The 18,981-nt window shown below is 45.6% G+C and overlaps 1 protein-coding gene across 7 annotated transcripts in view; it reads left to right on the forward strand.

The window, feature by feature from the left end:
* FRMD4A (FERM domain containing 4A) overlaps nt 1-18,981 on the forward strand; it is a 331,795-nt gene that overhangs the window by 95,995 nt on the left and 216,819 nt on the right. Inside the window, exon 1 of one of the 7 annotated variants that reach the window (XM_032620655.1) lies at nt 4,848-4,970. The exons of 4 other annotated variants lie outside the window; for them this stretch is intronic. The gene's annotated coding sequence lies outside the window, so the exon portion shown is untranslated. Of the gene's footprint in view, nt 1-4,847; nt 4,971-5,619; nt 5,762-6,779; nt 6,877-18,981 lie in introns of those variants that run through there. 2 more of the 7 variants (XM_032620649.1, XM_032620661.1) reach the window with 2 other exon arrangements.

Raw genomic sequence — 18,981 nt, forward strand, 5'->3', positions numbered from 1 at the left:
CTTGTCTGTGTTTCACAATTACTTGCCCTGGGTTTTTACTGCCCTGAGTTGAGAGTCTAAATCAGGATCCCCAACCAGGAAAAAATAATAAGCAACAATTTCATGTAATGAGAACATAACAAGATTATAAAACATAGCTATTAAGAAATGACATTGCTATTTTAAAAAATAACGAACTAAAACACAGTTTTTAGATGGTTTCTTCGTATACCCCAGGGACCGCGGTCTTAAGTGCTTGCAGTCTGGCCAGGAGAGGAGATGGAATCCTTTCTTTTTGATTGAAGTGGCTCAGGATTGGCCTTTAATTGACCTGGGAGTGAGGAGAGAAAAGGATTGGGTATAAAAATGTAATAGGGTTCACTTAAAACCAGTCAAGGACTTTAACCTGCCCCAAAGGAGTCTTACTCTATCCTCAAAATCTGGTGAAAGTAGAAGGAAAAGATGACAGTATTATTTTCCAGAAACATATGAACGGAATGTAAATCAATGTCTGTTTGGTGCAGCTTAGAATCTAATGTAACAGTACAACATACTATCACCTCCTGTAGATGCTACCCAACTCCAACTGTGGCTCAATCCGTAATTAATAGCGTATATAAAGTAAGTGCGTGGCCATGCTCGCCGTGATTGCCAAAATATTTCATTTGTATTAGTATGAGGTAGTCAAGCTTGCGAGATAAGAGCTCAGGGTCAAAAGGATGACTCCGGGTTCAAATCTGACGAACAGAGTCCCCTCAGTTCGTTACTTCACCTTTTTAGACCCCAGGTTCCTCCTCCATAGAAGAGAGAGAAAAAAATAACTTCCACCTCATAGGAATCTTGTGATGATCAATGAATGTTTTGGAAAGTTCTTAGCACTGTGTCTGGCACAGAATATGTGCCCGTAATAATGTTAGTTATCAACTGTCATCGGTTGTGTGGTTTTGAAAATATTTAATATGGGTTGAATCCATGGTCTTCATAAGGCTAGAGAGAGAGAGATGATTCTCAGGCCAGTTTTAAAGGTGAAGAAACGAGCACCAAAAAATCAAGAGACTTGTTCAAGGTCGCACTGCGCCTTCAGGGCAGGATTCCAGGGCTGTCCCTTGTTATTGGTTCTTAGCAAAGGATTGTACAACCCGGACTCAGATCCAGCCCACGCTGGGGTCTGTCCTCAGCTGGGCAGATACACCAAGGAATGAGTGGGGTCATCCTTCTCCAGCAGCAGTGGTCCTCTGGCTAAGATCCAAGCTGAGGCATCCTCTCCTAAGTGTTCCGTGTACTGCCCCGAGCTTGTTAGGAAAGCTGTGACTGCAGACCCCAGAGTTAAGAACCAGATACTTTCTATTAGCGAAGTAGGTCTAATTTTTGCTCTGCAACTTTGGGTGTAAAACAATCACATTAGTTGACTCCTCTAAACCCAGTTCAATCTATGTCCTCACTCACCAAGGTGGCAGAAATTCACTCATTCTTTCCTCTCCACCAACTCACATTCTATCAATACCTCATGACAGGAAAAGGGTCTCCTGTCATTGATCCAGCATAGATGCCACTGGAGATGCTCACGTACCCAAGAACTTGAGGTCCATTTTAAAGCCAAAGACTCCATCCCTCCTGGCAGAACCCCAAGATCCTTTGCTGTGCCTAAGACACACCTCTTGGCGTTTGGTACCTTCCTCCATTGCCCTCAGGCTGCCCCGGCAGATGACCAGCGCCCTCTTGAGGCACTCTGTAGACATGGCGTATGGGTCTCTCCAATTGCAGGTGGCACCCCTTTCCTTCCTCCGGGGGCGCTACTGCCTCTCTCCATGCTTTTCTCCATTCCCCATTTTTCAGGCTTCAGGTTGCCTCTCCTCTCTTGGAGACTTCAGCTCCTTTCAATACAAAGCTCCCTAACTCTTTGTGAGAACCCCAGGTAATCAGGTCTCAAAGTCCTGCTTGCCCTCTGGAAGAACCGAAGGAAAAGTATTTCTCCTTCTTTCTGAATCTTCTCCAGCAGTAAAAGCAACACACAAAGGCATATGTCCAGAAACCAGCCTTCCACGTTTCTTTTTTCAGTTAGATTCTCCAAAAGGCGTCACACTCGAGCTGCAAATGGAGACATGCTCCATTCTTTCATCACAACTACATGCGAGGGCTGACCGATGGTCCAACACTTTGCAAAGAGCCTTTGATTCTTTATGTCTTTGCAAGAAACTGCCTGAATTGTCAGTGGTAGAATTGGCCTCTCTTCGGAAAACAGACCATTACAAAATTCTGACTGGCAAAGCTTGTCATCCATGAACTCCAAGGATCACTGCTGGTGAAACAGAGAATATATTTCCTTCATATTTTCATTAACTTCCAGACGATTTAAGTTTGAATTTTTATCTCATTCATCAAGCTTTACCATGGCCTATTTCTCTCAGTACTTAAATTCTTCAAATGTAGTTTTTCTTCCCTAAATCTGTATCCATTCTCAGTTTGGGCTCCAAACACAAAAGGCTTAGGGGGTAAAGAGAGCCTGTGTCGGGGACTAGCCCAGGCCATGGGGACAGAGTGACAATAAAACACATAAAGGCCCTCACATGTATACGCTTACGTTGCCAGGTCCTGTTCTAAGTTTTTCACATATATTGATTCATTTAATCCTTATAACAACGCTATGAGGTAGGTAGTATTACGATCCCCGTTTCATAGGTGAGAAAACTGAGGCGCAGAGAGGTTAAGATACTTGCCCAAGGTTGTACAGTTAGGAGGTGGCTGAGGCAAGAGCCAGGCTCTGGAAGCCTGACATCAGTCTGTGCCTTTCACACACAGCTGTGAATACCGATCATCCTTAAGAAGGAAATAAACAGGCTAATGATACAAAGAGCAGCTGGGGAGGTCACTTCCCACGTGCTGATCAGGGAAGGTTACTTAGGAGGCAGGGTTTGAGCTGAAACCTGAAGGATGGCAAGGAGCCAGCTATACAAAGAGTGGGCGGGGCGAGGGCGGGCGGTGAGCATTCCAGGCAGGAGAAACAAGACAGCAAAAGCCAAGGGAAGGAAGTGGCCTGGTGGCAAATCATAGAGAGGGACTCGGAGAATAACACGTGATGACGATGGGGAGGGTGCTTCAGGAGCAGTGAGAAGCCCGGATAGTTGTAAGCAGAGATGTGACATGATTGGAGTGGCTTCTACAGTCATGGGCTGCTGGGGGACAAGGGGACCAGTGAGAACCAGGAACACAGGGGACCTGGAATAGGGTTATGGAGCTGAAGGGACTGGTGGCCGCAGACAAGGCTGGATGGATAAGGAGGACCTGATGCTCAGGACATCCCAGCCATCTAAGAAGCGAGGACTTTATGCCTAAGAGCCAGGGAAACCTTGAATGGGTTTACGCAAAGAAATCCTATGATCAGGTGTGAGTTTCAGGAGAGTGACTCCAGGTGGTGTGGTGAATGCATTTGAGAGACAAGACTGGGGTTCCAGTCAGGAGGTGCTAGAGACATGGCGGTGAAAGGTGATGTACACTGACCGAGGCTAGGAAACAGGGCCTACTCATGCAACAAAGATTAAGCAATGGGCACCAGGCACTGTTGGAACAAGTCAGACAGGGGGCTGCTCCCAAGGAACTTTCCAGATCTATTTATGAGGATAGGCTTGGTGATAATTTGACAGTGAGGAATGAGTAAAAAGGAAGGAGATGAAAGATCTCTCTATCCCTGTGGGGAGAGGAAGGACGCTGTTTCGTAAGACAGGGAACCTGGAAAGGGGCTTGACCCGTTGGTCAGCTTGATTCGGGACATATTGAGAATTCCAACGGCCAAGGTGGAAAGGCAGGAGGTGGATGTAGATGGAATCCAAGACTATTCTAAGGATGCAAACTATCGGAAGAGAAAGGTTTGAACATTTCCTCGATCACTACCTGTTGGGTGTTGCAGTCAAAACAAAGCAGCACTGGAAATAATCTGCTTCCAAAGAAATAATATTCCCTGTAAAGGCCTCAGAATGCGAGGAGATGGGCTTCAATTGCCACATGAAAGAACCGGGCTTGCATGAGAACAATCCTCAAGGACTTCAAAAATACAGAAACCTCCCATTCAGCTTCCCATTCCTCAGATTCAGATAATCAAGTCCCCCAGCCAGGAGCATGTGATCACCACCATCTGAAATAAGGTGGGTAGTCCTCACAGGCGTTCATCTTTTCCTCCAACACTGACTTGGAGGAAAAGTTAGATGTTTCCCTTCTGTGGATTGTGAGGCCTCTTGAACTGTCAAAAATGTTCACCAGAGATCATCAGAGAACACACAAGCTGTGTCTGGAAAGATCAGTTGGAAGACAGGATGTGTGAGATTTCTTTTTATTAGAAAGTTTGTAAGTTTCACTCCTGCCAATGTCCTGGAAATAATGGTATCAGTATACCTGGGTCTCCTTCAAACTACGATAAAAGGGGAAACAGTCCCTCCCTTGAAGGATGGATGGATGGATGGGTGGATGGATGGATGGGTGGATGGACGGGTGGATGGGTGGATGGGTGGATGGACGGGTGGAATGGATATTGGCGATTCAAGTGATGAGTGAGTTCTAGGGAAAGATTTTACCTCTGAGACAAGCTGGCTTTTCCACCTTCGCTAAGCGGGTGCTCCCGCCTGCTTCTCCCTTTATTTCATCACCCGTGTTTTGACAATTCATGAAAAAGGAGAAAAAAAAGTGTCTAAGGCAAATTGAGCTCCTGAAGTAATAAACATTTAGACATACAATGTGAATTGAGTTATTGTTCTCCTCGGGATAGTCTCCCAGTGTGTTTCTCTTTTTTGGAAAGAGAACGTGTCAGGCCGCCTTCCTCCCCCAGGCTCTGGAAATGGGAGTCTCCCCTCCGCAGTAATTGTTGCGAATCCTGACAATAGCCCCACGACTGGGTTATCTCACAGGAACTTCCATTTCCAAAGAGTTGAGGGGACATTAATGCAAGAAAACTGGACTAGATCGAGGGATAAGAGCTGCACCTTCCGCCAAGTTCAGCCAAGGTAGCCTCTTCCTCCGGCTCCCAGGGTGGGAGGGGGCCTCCCGCGGCGGGTTTCGGTGGGTTTGTCGGGGACGGCGCCGGGTGCGCGGGCGGTCCTCGGGCTCCGACTCCCCGCTCCTCTCGCGCACGCCTCTGGCTCCGCGCAGCCTCTGCGGCTCGGCGGCTGATTCGGGACCTAACTTGGTCCAGATCGCGTGTGCGGCGGAGCGGGAACCGGGGGCTCGCGGGCTGCGCAGGGGCCGGGCCGGGCCGGCGCGTTCATTGTTGTCCGGGGGCTAGGCCGGCTCTCGGGGGTGCCCCGCGGCGCGCGCGGGAGGCGGCGGCGCGCTCGGCCGCGCGGGACTCGCCGGAGCCGGCCTAGCCCCCGGCCGCCGGCGGCCCCGAGCGCGCTCGCCGTGCCCGGGGGCGCCGCGCGGGGCCGACCGCGATGCGGAGGGCCGGGCGCGGCGGCACGGTGTTCGGCGCGCGGGCGAGGGGCGGGCCGGCGGCGGTGCGCCCTGGCGCGCGGCCAGGCTCGGCGTGAGCGGCGCGAGCGGGCGATGGGCTGACTGGGGACCCGCAGGGGCGGCGGGGCGGCGGGGCGGCGGCGGCGGCGGCGGCGGGGGCGCGCGGGGACCGGCGGGGCGGCTGCGGGCGCCGCGCGGCGGAGGCGGAGGCGGAGGCGCCGGGCGCGGATGCCGCCGGCTAGGCCCCGGGCCTGCGCACCCGGGGCGCATGGGACGCCCGTTTCGGCGGATCGGCCGCTGCAAACCTGAAGTTCCTCGGCTCCCTGGGAAGCACCACGAATAAAAGGTAATGTGTCTTTGTTTCCCAGCCGCGACTGCGGGCAGGCGGTGGATTCTGCAGCACTTCTGGGTCCGTTTCTGGGCCGGTGAGAGGGACATGACACTTATGCTTTACTGAGGACGTAGAGCATTAATGCCGCAGATGTGACATTGTTCCAGTGCACACCCCACGTGCGGCACAGACTCTACTCCCTCGTGCTACCCCCTCTCCCCACACCCACTTTCTTTGGCATCTCGACCTCACACTGGCTAGGTCTACCCGGGGAGAAAGGAAAGGACCTTGCAGCGGGCAGACCCGGGCGTGATTTTGTTCCTTTTTTTTTTCCTAACCGTTTTTCTGGAAGTGACAGGGAAGTCCTGTTCTTTGGGTGGGTTCGGGAGGCAGGCTGCAGACCGCCGGCTGCCTGGGACTGCTAAAATGGATTGTTCTTTCACACTCCAAATGGCTGCAGCAAGTTTAATGCAGGGAGACCGCGGGAGGAGGAGAGGAGGGAACCCCCTTCAGGACGAACCCCCCAAACGCAGGGCTTCTGTCTTGCAGGCAACTGCCCAAACGTGGGCGCATATTGCGTTTAGAAAAGATGAACCGGTCCTGTACTTTGAAAGCCGTGTGGGCTGCCCGTGTGTAGTCGGGAACTCGGTGCCTTTCTCCAGTACCTCGTTAGGAGAGTAACTGCTCAGTAGATTCAAGCAAATTCTGCGAAATTTCCAAGGGATGGCTGTTCTAATAATAGGTCTGGCGGTGGCTTCTTAATAGACACACTCATTCTGAATGGTGCAGCCATGCCAGTACCCCCGGAAGCGCTGCTTGCTGAGAAGGGCGATCCCCAGACCTCACCGTGGATGGAGGAGGCTTTCTCCCCTATGAATGGAACATCCCAGTAGACGTTGTTACCACTGTTCTGGCTTCTCTCAGTTTGAATCCTCACAGCCTCTGATGAAAGGGATTCTCAGAACACCTAAGCCAAGCACATTTCTAAATCCGAGCTCTTCGGTGGGGATGGCTTATTCAGTGTTGGAGTAGCCCCAGCTGTATTTAGACACCTGGTCAGGCTGATTTGATCTGCATTTACCTGAGTGGGTTTTGAACAGCTTCTCACATACCCCTAACACCTCGGCACTGTAAGTCTGGTCCTTTTCTGAAAGCATGACTGTGATGTTCGGGAAAGCACCAGTCCAAGAGCCAGGGGCAGACTTACGACTTCATCCAGGGAAGCCACCGCTGACCCTGGGGGAAGTGTCTCAGGAGTTGGATGCAAAATCTATTCCTTACACTTAGTAGAACTTAGCTCTGTGTGCCATTTTCCAATGTGCAACGAAGTGGGAGGTTGATGGGGGTGGGGGGGGATGGGAGGACACCTTCCATTGTTTTGTTTCTGGTTTTTAAATTGCTTCAAGTTCCTTCCTAGCGTTTGGCCCCCCTTTGGAGTCTGACTTGGACGTAGTGGGAAGACTAAACCTTCAGATCAGCAGAAATCTGATTTTGATTCTCAACGTGTTCATCTCTTGCAACCTAGAGGGTCAGAGGATGAGCCTCTTCTGTTGGCTGAGGGGTCCCTTCTGCTGTGATGAAATCTGGGTTTATTTAAGGTACACCAGGAATGGGGGGGGTCCCGCAGCAGATAGACTTGAATCTCTTTGGTCCCAGAGGTTAAATAGCTGCAGTTAATTTGATTGGAAGCAATATTCGGACTTGCGTTGAAATCAACACTATATTGTCCTGCCAGTGAACACAGTGTTGCCTCCAAATCACTTGGAAAAAAGTGATGCTTGATGTGCAAAATTGTGTGGGTAGAAGTAACCTTCTAGAAAAACAACAACAGCATTAAGCTCTTCTTGTGTTAAAAAGGAATAGTGTTAGTTGAAATGAGGATCAGAAAATCCCCGCACCCACTTAAAAAAATGTTTTTTCTTGAAATATAGTTGATTTACAATGTCATGTTAGTTTCAGTCATGTTAGTGTACAGAAAAGTGATTAATACATATGTGTGTATACATATATATATTCCTTTTTAGATTCTTTTCCATTATAGGTTATTACAAGATATGGAATATAGTTCCCTGTGCTGTACAGTAGGTCCGTGATGATTATCTATTTCATACGTAGTAGTGTCTGTCTGTTAACCCCAAACTCCTAATTTGTTCCTTCCCCGCCTTTCCCCTTTGGTAACCATAAGTTTGTTTTCTCTGTTTGTGAGTCTGTTTCTGTTTTGTAAATAAGTTCATTTGTGTCTTTTTTTTTTTTTAGATTCCTCATATAAGCGATATCATATTTGTTTTTCTCTGTCTCACTTACTTCACTTAGTATGATAATCTCCAGGTCCATCTATGTGGCTGCAAATGGCATTGCTTCATTCTTTTTAATAGCTGAGTACTATTCCATTGTATATATATGTACCACATCTTCTTTGTCCATTCATCTGTCGATGGACATTTAGGTTGCTTCCATGTCTTGGCTATTGTAAACAGCGCTGTAATGAACACTGGGGTGCATGTATCCTTTCGAACCATGTTTTTCTCCAGATATATGCCCAGGAGGGGGATTGCTGGGTCATATGGTAGTTCTATTTTTGCTTTTTAAGGAACCTCCATACTGTTTTCCATAGTGGCTGCACCAGTTTACGTTCCCACCAACAGTGCAGGAGGGTTCCCTTTTCTCCACACCCTCTCCAGCATTTGTTATTTGTAGACTCTGACGATGGCCATTCTGACCGGCGTGAGGTGATACCTCACTGTAGTTTTGATTTGCATTTCTTTAATAATTAGCGTTGTTGAGCATCTTTTCATGTGCCTGTTGGCCATCTGTATGTCTTCTTTGGAGAAATGTCTATTTAGATCTTCTGCCCGTTTTTTGATTCCTCCACCCACTTTTATTCTGACCAAGTGTGATCTGCCACTGTTGTTGGTAATATTCTTTCTGGCACTTGGACTAATTTTATTAATAAGGCTTGTTATTTATGGCATAGGGCCTCTTTGTAATTTGTAGACATTGTTGCCAAGTCCCCTGACAGCCTAGCAGACGGCAAGTGCCATTAGCATTATCTTGTCATGGGAGAAACCGAAACCCCTTGAGGTTCAGTGAGTCACTGATTTCATAATCCATAAGATCTGCCTCCCAGATGTGGGTGGTGCTCAGCTTTGTTGTAATGGCCCAGTTACAGTCTGAGGTCAAAGAATAAACCAAGAATGAGTCCTTGGGACTTCCCCGGCCGTCCAGTGGTTAAGACTTCCTGCTTCACTGCCCCGGGGACACGGGTTCGATCCCTGGTTGGGGCGCTAAGATCCTGCATGCTACACGGCGCGGCAAAAAAAAAAAAAACAACAGAAAAAGAATGAATCCTTGCTTGTGTTCTGGAACTTGGCAAAAGGCTCTGTGGACTAGTGAGAATGCCAGAGTTGTAAAAGAAAGGGGTCCTTGAGTCAGCCTCCATGAGCTGATGAGAAAGTGTGATCGATTTGTGATGGGAGAGGCAGTGATGAGATGAAAGGTCCAGGAAATTGAGGGGACCTGTCAGGGTACCTTTATATTTAGTAAATGTGGGGTTGAGTGTGACTGCCTCCAAAGAAGATCATTACTGACTTTACTGCATAAATATACCACTTGTGCTCACGTTATTAATGCTGGTGTGTGTATAAGTAAATGACTTAGAGTGTTATTCGTCTGTCATCTACTTATCAGTTATAAGAGTTGCATTTAGCCTGACACACTGAATGACTGAAAATACGATGGGGCACATGCAGAGCTCAAGCTTTGTTCTGAGAAATTTTTGCCTATGTCAGTACTTTTTTTTAAAAAAAAGGAACAGTGTAGCTTCTGGAGAATTTCCATTTAAACTAGGTAAAGTGAGAAAGACATGCTAACAGTTAAAATAGGTTTTGAAGTTAGTTTAAACCACATTCTACACAGTATCAGAAAGTATGAGTCTAGATTCACCAATGGCTTTCATTCCTGTCTTTTATTTATTTATTTATTTATTTATTTATGGATATCAGCTGATGTGTCAGTAACCTTTGTGGCAGAAATTCTCTATTTGGGTTTATTCATTGTGAAAAATTCCAGCATCTCTATTAGAAAGGATCTCTGAGACCTCATGGGGAGAGAAGCCATGGGATAAAGATCTTCGATCTAAATTTCAAAAACTCCATTCCTCTTGAGCTCCCCGGACACTGGTTATCCGTTCTCTCCATCTTGTCCATTTCTGATTCTTTGACGCCCATTGCTCTCTGAATAGGTAGTTAAAGGAACAATAGTAGATATTGGATGTCTCCTAAAAGGTAGGAGTTGATGGGAGAAGAGGAAGAGAAAGGATCATTCCATCAGTTATGTAAGATACATAGATGCTTGAACTTTTCCTACCATAATCAAAATCGAAGACTTAAAGAATCTGGGAAAAAGTGGCCACTAAAAGACGAACCTGTTGGGGAAGGATGAGATTTGAGTATTTTATCTTATGCTGTTTATTCTAGCCGTAATCAGACTGAAGTGTATTGGCCGTATTTTCCATTTTTGTTTTTGCTTTCTCCAGGACATTTAATCTCAAGAGCTGGTACAATAGCTCTTGGAACTCTGGGCTCCAGGGGTCACCACTGCACACAAAGCCTGCTGGTTTTGCTACTCTGTTTTGCAAGTTTTCCGAATCAGCATAAATCCAGCTTATCAGAAATTCTCTCCACAGCACTTTCCTTTTGGTTCCCTAAATCCATCAGTTGCCACTCTTTCCCCTATCCTGTGGGATCAGCATGTCTTTCTCTTATAAAGAATAATTTAGACACACCCTTACTTTTGAGGCTACCAGCTCTACCATTAGCCACATTATCCTAAAAGTATCTATCCTTATGCCTCTCTTACTTTCTCAGAAGATGGTCAGAGCTCTTGCTACCATTTAGTAAGTTGCATTAATGCTTATTTTGGGTGCTGTTGAGTGAGTGAGTATGTGTGTTTGTGGGCGGAGGGTGTGTGTTCAATTCTTAACTTTATCAGTAGAAATTAGGTATTTTTTCCCCAGAAGAGAAACACTTTTCTCCTTGAAGATGGAAATTACTGCTCAGAATAAAGGCCATGATTGTTGGAAGGGATTGAAGGGATCTGGTTCCGTTCAGTGACCTTATGACTACCAAATAATCAAGAAAAAATGGGCTTGTAGGTTCCGTTTGAACTGAATGGGTAACCCCTCTGTAGATGATCGAGCATCTCTAACTCCAGTTCGGAGATGGAGCTGATAGGAGCCAACTTGTTACAAAGCCTGATCTCCATCGTATGTGGTGGTTTCTGGTTTTTTGTTTTAAAACTGAAGCTCTGGCCATTCCTTGATGCAGTGCAAGAAGACGTGAGTTGTGGGTCGTCAAGAACATTTGCACACCTACACCCTTCTCCCCAAACTCTGACTACCTTCACACACGCCATCGTATTAGTGATTATTTGCCAATCCATAGTTACTGCACACTTTCTGTTCACCGAAGGCTCACTACCTTTACCCTCTGCTCACGGTGGGCACTCAGTAGATCCTATTTGAATAAGAAAAATCACCGAGTGACTCTTCACACCAACCGCAACGCTGATATATTTCAGCATCTTCAGAAACCTGGAAAACCCAGTGGTCTAAAGAAAAATGTCCTCTTAGGTCCTTCTGTATCTAACTTTTTTTGTAAGTCTGTTCTGTGGTGTGGCCCCTCATTCCCGTTTAGCAATACCTTGCCCGTCTTGGTACTCATGCAAAATACCAAACTTTTTGACGATAGTTTTCACTCCGAATTAGCCAAAAGCTGTCCTCTCAACCTTGGGCTCTAACTCCACAATTTCCATCAGAGTTAGCCTGTTCTTCTGGTGATACAGGCTTCTTTGCAGGGCTTTTGCCTTTCTTTGTCCTTGCTGTACGAGGAATGCATGGAAAACATGGCACGTAATGGGGAATTAGATTGGTAACGCATGACAACAAATGGAAATAATAATCGGAGAATTGCCAGGCTGTGCCACTCATAACCATAAAATGCACGATTATGCTCTCCCCACGTGCCTGTGAAAAAGTGTGTAGTGTGACAGACCCGAACTAGGAAACCCTAATAGTGTGGAGCCACCTGGTGCTGGGCAACACACCTACAAACAGTGGGTAGTGTGCACTGCGGGCTTGCCGATTTCTCTGCTGCCCCTGGTTGCCCCCAAGAGGTATTGGATACTTATTTCTCTGTTGCTGAGAGAGAGAGCAGGAAGAAGGGGAGGGTGGTGAGGATAAGAAGGATGGGAGCGGAGCACAATGCAGGGCAGTGTTCTGCCTTCTCAATCCCCTTTTATCGGGGTGGTTGAGTGTTTTGTAACAGAGTAACTACAGAGTGACCAGTAGCACAGATGTAGCCGGCAGGTCTTGGCAGGAGAGCAGAGACCACGGATAAGAGCAAAGCATCAAGGGCTGCAGTCACACTAAATGTGGAGCAGAGACTGTGGACCACGCACGTACGAAATTTGGGGATTCTCCATCAAGTTAGACATCTCGGATGGAATTTTTGGAGTAAAAGAGGGCACAGAGATCATTTTTACAAATGAGGAGATGCTCACAGATGTTCAGGGACCTCGCCGGGGTCCCCGTTGCAGGGCCAAGACTAGAGTCCCTGACCACGTGGTTTGGCGCACAGAGCGGGTAGGGCTGTGGTGTCATGTCCCCCGGGCTTGGACTTCTGGCTCTGCCCCTTCCTGGCTGTGAGGCCTTGGGTAAATTACTGAATCTCTCTGAGCCTCGGTTTTCTTATTTATCAGAAAAGTTTTATTCAGTGGAGCCAATGAGATGATATCCGTGAAGCACCCAGCACAAAAAAAATAAGGGAGCCTCTTCTAGAATCAGAAATTTTGTCTTTGCACTCTCCCCTCCCTGCTTGGCTTGCTTATGTCCCTGGAAGACCCAACAGTACTAACTGCAGGAGGTTTAAAACACAAGGGGTGTAAGAAGGCCACTGGCCGTGGAAGTGGAGGTATTGCTGAAATAAATGGCACCTCCTTACCTACAATCCTGGAGTGAATTTTATAAATAGAGAGTAGCGTAAGAAAGAAAAAACAAAAAACACTAGCTCTGATACTCCGTAAATGTCACCGAGCCTTCCAGAAAGGATTCTGCAGGTAAAGACATCACCCCGGTGATCCTTTCCTTACTGGGACGGAGGAGGCTTACCAAGAATGGGCGGTATCCTGCTGCATCCGTGAGTCTTGAGTGAGCCCGTGAACATTAAACTGGGGAGGATTGGTTGGGGGAGGGGAAGGAAGAGAAGAAGTATGATTTTGCCTTGGCACTCATGGGTTCTATCGCCCTACCTTTCTGAAATTCTTCAGTTTTCAGGATTGATCAGAAAGCTCTCAGGGCTTTTATTTTGAAAAAATTCTCCAGTAGAAACAAGGGTATGTCAGTCAATGGTTATGCCATCCTTTTTCTTTTAAGTGAGGTATAGTTCATTTAAAATATTGTGTTAGTTTCAGGTGTACAGCAAAGTGATTCAGTTATATATGTATTTTTTCAGATGATTTTCCAATATAGGTTATTATAAGATACTGAATGTTATTCCCTTTATTATATAGTAAATCCTTGTTGCTTATCTATTTTATGTAGAGTAGTTTGTTAATTACATATTCCTAATTTGTCCCTCCCGCCTCCCTTTCCCCTTTGGTAACCATAAGTTTGTTTTCTACATCTGTGAGCCATTTCAGTTTCATAAATAGATTTATTTGTATTATTTTTTAGATTCCACATCAGTGATAGCATATAATATTTGTCTTTGCCTGACTTACTTCACTTAGTATGATAATCTCTAGGTCCATCCGTCTTGCTGCAAATGGCATTATTTTGTTCTTTTTTATAGCTGAGTAATATTCCATTATATATATATATATATATATATATATATATATATATATATATATATATATATACACACACCACATCTTCTTAATCCATTCATCTGTCGGTGGACATTTAGGTTGCTTCCATGTCCTGCCTACTGTAAATAGTGCTGCAGTGAACACTGGGGTGCATGTATACTTTTGAATGAAGTTTTTCTCCAGATATATGCCCAGGAGTGGGATTGCTGGGTCATATGGTAGTTTTTTAAGGGACCTTAGTACTGTTCTCCATAGCAGCTGTACCAATTTACATTCCCACCAACAGTGTAGGAGGGTTCCCTTTTCTCCACACCCTCTCCAGCATTTATTGTTTGTAGATTTTTTTATGATGGCCATCCTCACTGGTGTGAGGTGATATCTCATTGTAGTTTTGGGGGTTTTTTTTAATAAGTTTATTTTGTTTATTTTATTTTTGGGTGAGTTGGGTCTTTGTTGCTGCACGTGGGCTTTCTCTAGTTGTGGCGAGCGGGGGCTACTCTTCGTTGCGGTACACGGGCTTCTCATTGCAGTGGCTTCTCTTGTTGCAGAGCATGGGCTCTAGGCACACGGGCTTCAGTAGTTGTGGCACGTGGGCTCAGTAGTTGCGGCACACGGGCTTAGTTGCTCCGCGGCACGTGGGATCTTCCCAGACCAGGGCTCGAACCCGTGTCCCCTGCATTGGCAGGCGGATTCTTAACCACTGCACCACCAGGCAAGTCCCCTCATTGTAGTTTTGATTTGCATTTCTCTCATAATCAGCGATGTGGAGCATCTTTTCATGTGCCTGTTTATGCCATCTATTTCTTAACAACAAAGACAACAATCCAATCAGTATATAAAATTTTTGGTTATTTTCCATTCATGGTCAACAATTAGAAAGACTTTCACTTCCAATTTTCTTATTTACATTTCACCCAAGTACTTAACGCACCTAGTGAATGGAAGAAATAAGCCTAGAACCAGATGTTTGTGTGAGTTTTATTAATTGCACTCACCATCCGAGCGCTCTGAAAATACTGGGAGAGTTTCCTCACAGTAGGAGAAATCAACATGCCAATTTGCAGAATATTCATCAAAAATTATCTAAGCACGTAATAACCTTCAAGGTGTTAAATAAAATAAATTAGAATGAGAGATGGTCCATCTTCTGGAGACGGATTAAACAGGCACACACACGGGCAGCAGAATAAAAGCACTAAACAAATGTAAAAACAGCAAAGTATTTATAGAACATAATAGCCACATCCAGAACAAGGATATATTTTAGGTGGATCTTCAGGGACAGCTTATAGGCTTCGTTTGCCTAGACAGGGTGGAGTGTGTCTGTCATTTTATGCAGAAATTGTAAACTGGTATTTGTCTGTGGTTCCATCTTTATCGTGGAATATGTGGTTTCGCTTGCGCACAACAGTTTAGTTTCCCTGCCCTCCTGTTCCTAAGGTTATAACTTTATCAGTGCAGATTTTGTGCCCTTTAGATACAGATATCTTGGAAAGATACTCAAATATATCTTGATAATAATATCCAAAGATAATATCCCAAACCACAGTCCTTTGGTTGTTTTAAAGGACTAAGTTCTTTTTGTCTTGCCGGTAGGACTGATCACACTCCTAAAGAAAGAACAAAACCAAACCGAAAAAAATCTAAAAACTATAAATTTTGTACTGTGACTTTGGGTTTTATATTGGAAGTAGAAAACAGTTAATGTGTGAGCATCCTTGCTTCTTGTTTGTGGAAAGGTGAGAGCAGGGAAGCTCGTGTTACTGCAGCTTTGCCTAGAAGGTGATGATGAAATAGCACAGCATTTGCCTGCCCTTTCCCATCAGACCCTCCCTGGTGAGATTGCCAGTCAGACTGGCTTTGAAACAGCTGAGTCTTTGTTTGGCTAGTTATCAATGTTCAGTAAATACAATTCCCCAAAGGAACCTCCTTCTGCTAGTAGTCCAGGGTCAGCCAATGCTTTGCTGAGTTTCCCTTGGTTTTTACTGGTTCCACCTGTGGTTTTTTGATTACCCTGTTCCTCTTCCTCCTAAGGCTTAAAAATCATTGTCCTGTGATAAATGACTCACGGTGTCTCCTCCCTCTTCCTCTTTGCTGCATTACTAGCATCAAACTCTTCTGGCCTTTTACCATCAATTTCTCCAAAGCCTTATTCCTATGTTTTCTTCCCAAGTTCTTTTGGGGTGAGGTGCTGACTGCCACTGCCATGATTCAAGGTTTCCTCTTTCTTTTTTGAGTTATTGTAAAATGATCACCACTTATCCCTTTACCACCACCCTACCGCACGCACACACACACACACCCGCAAGCACACACACAGGCATCCCCTCTCTCTACCTCTCCTTGCCGCCCCGCTTCATTCCCTGGAGACCACAGCCCTTAACATGGAATAAAAGGCCTCACCACAACCTGGTAGCTTCTTATTTCTGAAACTTCTTCTCTCACACTCTCCTTCATACACTGTCTTGGTCTGTTCAGGCAACCATAACAAAATACTTGGTGGCTCATAAATAACAGACATTTATTTCTCACTCTTCCGGGGGCTGGGGAGTCAAGACACCAGCAGATTTGGTATCTTCTGAGGACCCGCTTCCTGGTTCATGAATGGTGCCTTCTCACTGTGTCTCCAAACAGTGAGATGGGGCAACGGAGCTCTCTGGAGCCCCTTTTCTAAGGGCACTAATCCCACTCATGTGGGCTCCACCCTCATGACCTCATCACCTCCCAAATATCCCACCTCCTGATACCATCATATTGGGAGTTAGGATTTAGCATATGGATTCTGAGGGGGACACAGATACTCAGTCTGTTGTGCATACACCACCACACTCCCTTGCCTTTCCCCACGCACATTTGACCTTTGCTGGACGTCAGCTTCTTGCAAATACCCTTCAGATTAAGAGGCCCATCCTGTCCCTTGTCTGCCGGCACCCCTGCTCGTTCTTCAGTTCCAGCCTGCAGAGTTACCTCCTCCTGTCCCTCCAAGTGGAGCAAGTCATCCTCCTCTGTTCTCCCACAGGAATCTCACCAGGTTGCTGTTCCAGTTTGATCTCAAATTCGAATGACCCGTTAATGTGTATGTCTCTCACTGTAGCTTCTAAGGGAAGGAGCCTGTCTTTATTTTTTTAATTTAATTATAGTTGATTGCAATATTGTATTCGTTTCTGGTGTACAGCAAAGCGATTCAGATATGTATATATGCATATACACATTTTTTTTATTCTTTTCCATGATAGGTCATTATAAGATATTGAATATATATATTGAATATAGTTCCCAACAAGTAAGACCTTGTTGTTTATCTCTTTTATGTTTACTAGTTTGTATCTGTTAATCCCAACCTCCTAATTTATCCCCCCTCCCTTTCCCCTTTGGTAACTGTAAGTTTGTTTTCTTTGTCTTTGAGTCTGTTTCTATTTTGTAAATAAGTTCATTTGTATCACTTTTTTTAAGATTCCACATAGAAGTGATATCATAAGGTATTTGTCTTTCTCTGTCTGGCTTGTTTCACTTAGTATGATAATCTCTAGGTTCATCCATGTTGCTGCCAATGGCATTATTTCATTCCTTTTCGTGGCTGAGTAATATTCCACTTTATATTCCATATATATGGTATATATATATATATAATATTATAATATATAATATATATAATATTATATTATATATATATATAATATTCCATATATATATATATGGTATATATATATACCACATCTTCTTTATCCATTCACCTGTCAGTGGACATTTGGGTTGCTTCTGGTTGGTGAGTCAGCTATTGTAAATAGTGCTGCTATGAACATTGGACACTTAGGTTGCTTCCATGTCTTGGCTATTGTAAATAGTGCTGCTATGAACATCGAGGTGCACGTATATTTTCGAATTAGAGTCTTCCCCGGATATATGCCCGGGAGTGGGATTGCAGGATCATATAGTAGTTCTGTTTTTAGTTTTTTGAAGCTCCGTACTGTTCTCCATAGTGGGTGCACTTAGTTTTCTGATCTGAAGCACCTTATATTATGCTCGGCATCTGGTCGGTGCTCAGAAACATGAATGAGTGATTATGTGTCACATGTTGTGGTGTCTCATTTCTTTCCCTGCCTTGCATGTAGCTGGAACTGTTTTGTTTTTTTTTCCTGCTTAAGCCTGGTGTCCTTACCTGTCTGTCAGCCCTTCTCTGTCTGCACGTGTCTGTGTCAAAGAGTAAACAGTAAGACAACAAGGATGGTGCAGCACAGCTAGCATCCTTTATACGAGGGTGAGCCTTGCACCCCAGCTGGCAGAATGGCAGAACGTGCCTGCGCATGCAGTTCCTTCATTTATTCCCTCATTCAGTCAGTCGGTGAGTCAGCCAGTCATTCTGACTCATGCACTTACTCATGTGCCCCTTCTGTCCCAGGAATGTGTCAGCAAACAAAACGAACCAAACTTCTTGCCCTCCTGGAGCTTGTACTCTACGAGGAAGAGGCAGGCAAGACACATAATAAATAAGTAAATTATATAGTGTGCTAGAAGGTTGTAATTGCTGTAAGAAAAATAAAGCAGAGGCTGGGAAGTATGGCAAGGTTGCTATTTTAAATTCAGAAGTCGGAGGAGACGTTATGAAAAGGTGATATGTGAGCAAAGCTTTGAAGGAAGTGAAGAGGTGAGTCATGTGGGTGTCTGGGGGGAACATTCCAGACAGAGGAAGGAGCTCATCACAGGCCCTGGGCAGAAGAGTGACCTGTAGGGAACAGCATGGAGATGAGGGTGGAACAGCAGAGTGAGTGAGGGGTTATAAAGGTAGGAATCACACGGGACCCTGAAGGCTTCTGTGCTGGGGGAAATGGGACTTACCACTGGAGAGTGTGGACATGGGCGGCACCCTGATCCCACTTGGGCTGCACAGGGACGGTTTCGGTGCTGTGTGGGGACCAGACTGCAAGACAGGCAGAGAGAAGGGCAGGGGTGCCGCTTGGCTGGCCATTGCAGGCATGGGGCAGGTGATAAAATGAAGGTGATGAAAAGGGTCCAGGGTCTGGATACTTTGAGATTTTCTGGTGAGTTGGAAGTGGGATGTGAGAGGACAGAACATGGTGATGCAGAGCTGGAATGGCTGTTAGCTGAGAGGTGAGAGCTGTGGGTGGAGATGGTTTGCAGAAGAAGGTAGGTCAGTAATTCTCTTTGAGTTTGACATATTTAACAGCTATCCAGAAGGAGACGCTGAATGGGCAGCTTTACGTATGTCATATACAGGCCTGGGGAAGGAGAAATTCCAGGCAGAGACACGAAGTGGGACTCAGCCAGGTAGAGTTGATATTTAAAGACTTTGTGGCTCAGTCCTGGATAAGACAACATCTGAGAAACCCCGTAAATCCAATTCACACTTC

This window comes from Phocoena sinus, chromosome 2 (assembly GCF_008692025.1).
Source record: "Phocoena sinus isolate mPhoSin1 chromosome 2, mPhoSin1.pri, whole genome shotgun sequence".
NCBI classification, from domain to species: Eukaryota; Metazoa; Chordata; class Mammalia; order Artiodactyla; family Phocoenidae; genus Phocoena; species Phocoena sinus.